The sequence below is a fragment of the Macaca fascicularis genome, chromosome 14 (assembly GCF_037993035.2).
Source record: "Macaca fascicularis isolate 582-1 chromosome 14, T2T-MFA8v1.1".
NCBI lineage: Eukaryota > Metazoa > Chordata > Mammalia > Primates > Cercopithecidae > Macaca > Macaca fascicularis.
In genome coordinates this window covers 85223290-85226373 of record NC_088388.1, presented here as the reverse complement: position 1 = coordinate 85226373, position 3084 = coordinate 85223290, and positions in this window count along the sequence as shown.

Below are 3084 nucleotides of genomic sequence, written 5' to 3'. Positions count from 1 at the left end.
GGGAGGTGGGGACTAGTGGAAGGTATTTGGGTTATGGGGACAGGCCTCATGAATGGCTTCGTGGTGTTCTCAAGTTAGTCCGTTCTCGCTCTCAAGAAACTGAACTGGTTCTCATAGGAATGATTAATTCCTGCGAAAGTGGGTTGTTATAAAGCCAGGATGCTCCCCTGGCTTCCCCTCTTTGCATGTGTCTGCTTCCGGCTTGACCTTCTCCACCATGTTGTGATGCCGCATGAAAGCCCTCGCCAGAAGCCAGGGCCATGCCTTTGAATTTCTCATCCTGCAGAAGTGTGAGCCAAATAAAGCTCTTTTCTTTATAAATTACCCAGTCTCAGGTTTTCTTTTTTTTTCTTTTTTTTTTAAAGTACAGAATATACACTGGATCAAATATTCTTTTGAAGCAACAGACAACAGACTAAAACATCCTTTATAATTGCATGAGTCAATTCTTTAACATCTCTTTAGCGCTCTTTTTACGCACACATACACACACACACAACTTACATACATGCATCCTGTTGGTTCCATTTTTCTGGAGAACCCTGACTAATACAAATTTTGTCAGCATTTCTTACAGAAATATTTATTTTAAACAACAGTGAAACAGAAGTTCATGATGTTTTCTGACAGAAGTTGATATAATCTGCTTCCACTGAAAAAGCAAAACCCAGGCAGCATGTTTCCCCTGGTTCTGGGGCTCCAGTCATAAAACTGAGAGCCTTTTAGAGAGTGGGGTTTACAAAGGATATAGAGGATAGAGTTCCAGAGAATGAAGAAACTCTTGTTTATTACTTACAGACCATGCTTAGTCCCAGAAAAGACAGCATAGAAAAATGTTTACTTTCTCCAATAATCAAGAAGCCAAGATTTACTGAGTTGGGACAGAAGGGAAAGAAGAGAATGACTTCCTTGGCCTCCTGAATAACTTCAGATCAGGATTTTTTTTTTTTTTTTTTTTTTTTTTTTGAGACGGAGTTTCACTCTTGTTGCCCAGGCTGGAGTGCAATGGTGCAATCTTGGCTCGTGCGCCACCACACCTGGTTAATTTTTGTATTTTTAGTAGAGATAGGGTTTCTCCATGTTGGTCAGGCTGGCCTCGAAATCCTGACCTCAGGTTATCCACTGCTCTTGGCCTCCCAAAGTGCTGGGATTATAGGCATGAGCCATCATGCCCAACCAGATCAGGATCTTAATTGAAAAGTAGAACTATTTTCTTTATCTGGTTTTGCCATGGATTGGTTGTGTGATCTAGTAAGGCCCTTTCTCTGGGCCTTCATTTTCTCACTGCTAAAATGAGGTATTTGAATTGAACAGTGTCTTTAGTCTCTTAGTCTCTTTCAACCACACCAGCCTATGTTGCCCTAATCTTTTTCATTTTTCTTCTTTTTTTTTTGAGATGGAGTCTTGCTCTGTCACCCAGGCTGCAGTGAAGTGGCACAATCTCAGCTCATTGCAACCTCTGCCTCCCAGGTTCAAGTGATTCTCCTGCCTCAGCCTCCCGAGTAGCTGGGACTATAGGCACGCACCACCATGCCCAGTTAATTTTTGTATTTTTAGTAGAGATGGGATTTCATCATGTTAGCCAGGCTGGTCTCGAACTCCTGACCTCAGGTGATCTGCCTGTCTCGGCCTCCTAAAGTGCTGAGATTACAGGTGTGAGCCACTGCGCTGCCCTAACCTTTAATCTCCATGAAAGTATGAGGAATCTCCTAGCACCTAGCATAGCCTACCACATCGTATCACCCAGCACATATTGGGAACTCAAAAATATTAGCATTGAATCAATGAATGAGGATTTAAAAAAAAAAAAAAAAAACTATCCGGTTAACTTTTGAGGGAGAGGGATGAGAAATCAAGGAATCTCATCATGTGAAAATGTATAAAAGATTTTTTTATTAGAGCATGTGTCTTTATTGGTCATATACCACTGGTTTACATATGCACCTGCAAAAGGCAAATGTAAGAGTACTTTCTTAAAGATTCATCATAAGCTGTTTTCTTTCAGTGAATAGAAGAGTTTGACAGAGAAACACTTTTGTAAGCACGAATCGAGAGTATGCTATTAGGGCATGATCACTGGGCCCTATGAGGTCAAGAGTAGAAATCCAGCAGTAAAAGACAAATGTAAGCATGCTTTCTTTAAGATGCATCAAAATCTGTCTTTTTTGTGAATGGAAGAGTTTGACAGAGAAACAAAAAGAAGTTTTTAACAAACTTGAAATCTTAATTGTAATCAAAAGCCATTTCCTGAGACTTGTTTTTTTATAACCATAGCGCTATATAGTGGGGTAGAAAGTTATTTAAACCAACTCTGTGCCCCTGAGGGTTTGACCATTTTGTCAGGGAGACAGGAAATGTTGTATTCTGTTTAAATACAACAGAAAGAATCCTCTGTAGAGCCTGGTCAGTGGTACTTACAGTCTAAGTCTCACAGGTTCCAAGGTTTGTGGGTAGATCTGAGAAGCAGAGGGCCAGTCAAGAGACCTCTTGTCTTCCCAACTCTTTCACTCCATAACCCTGAGACTTTCTCTCTCTGTGTCTAGAGTTGACCAAAAAGTGCGGCATCATCTTTGGTTGTCCTGTGTACCCCTAGAGCCACAGGCAGGTAAAAAATAAACTGGTCTCTGCTCTTCTTTTCTGACCCAGATTCTCTAGTCAAGTCAGATTTCTCCCAGTTCAAGTGGAGAATTACTCTGTATCAGCTGATTCCCTGAAAGTCAGCTGACTAAATGGTGTTCTATCCTCATTTTAAAGCAGCCTAGAAAAATTTGAGTTTACAGAGAATCCCTGAGTCATTGCTTAGAAAAACCTCTACATGTCAGTCTATTTGATTTTGTTGTTGTTGTTGTTGTTGTTTGTTTTTTTGAGATGGAGTCTCCCTCTGTCACCCAGGCTGGAGTGCAGAGGTACGATCTTGGCTCACTGCAACCTGTGCTTCCCGTGTTCAAGCGATTCTCCTGCCTCAGCCTTCTAAGTAGCTGGGATTACAGGTGCCTGCCACCATGCCCGGCTAATTTTTGTATTTTTAGTAGAGATGGGGTTTCACCATGTTGGCCATGGTTGGCCAGGCTGGTCTTGAACTCC